This window comes from Macadamia integrifolia, unplaced genomic scaffold (genome assembly GCF_013358625.1).
Source record: "Macadamia integrifolia cultivar HAES 741 unplaced genomic scaffold, SCU_Mint_v3 scaffold2282, whole genome shotgun sequence".
Lineage (NCBI taxonomy): Eukaryota > Viridiplantae > Streptophyta > Magnoliopsida > Proteales > Proteaceae > Macadamia > Macadamia integrifolia.
In genome coordinates, this window is record NW_024868611.1 from 133,296 (window position 1) to 134,031 (window position 736).

Sequence of the window (736 nt, forward strand, 5' to 3'; positions counted from 1 at the left end):
GGATCATTGGTTAATGGCTACTATATCCTTCCACGATATTTAAGAAGTAAAGTAAGGTTAACAGCCATATAACCTACCTTTAGGATGGAGACAAACAATTATACAACAACACATCACAGGTTTTCCAGGGATACACTGTATACCTGAAAACAGACATCTAGCTCTAAAAGGGTGAAAAGGTACATGGACTAGTTCGAACTGGAACAAAGATTATTGATGAATACAGAGAAAAGAAGAGAATAGCAGCTTAATTTTACAAGCACCTATGAAGAGTTGATCTTGCAGTGCACCAAGTGGGGGGGGGGGGGTTCTGTCCCATTATAGCCACTCAGAAAAAAAGAAAATCTTGTAGCCTTGTGCTCAATTGGAGATAATGCTGAATGGTAATCAGCTAACATGGGCATCCAATTGAAATTGAATTTCCTTAGTCATAGTAAAAAAGTTACAAACTGGAAAAGAACCACTTATGCCAAAACACCAGTAACCAGTGTACTGACTCCATATATAAAAGTAATCTCCATATTTAGCTAAAGATTTTCCTATTGAAGTAAAAAATTTATATGAAGCAATAAAGCATAAAACATCATCAAACTCAATATCGGTGTATGATTCACACAACAAAAAGAAACTCTTTTAACTTCTGATCAGAGAAGAGATACCACAAAGAAGATAACCGAGGGAGTAGAAAAATAAAATAAAACTACATGAAAGAGTATGCCCCTCCCCCAAAAAAATA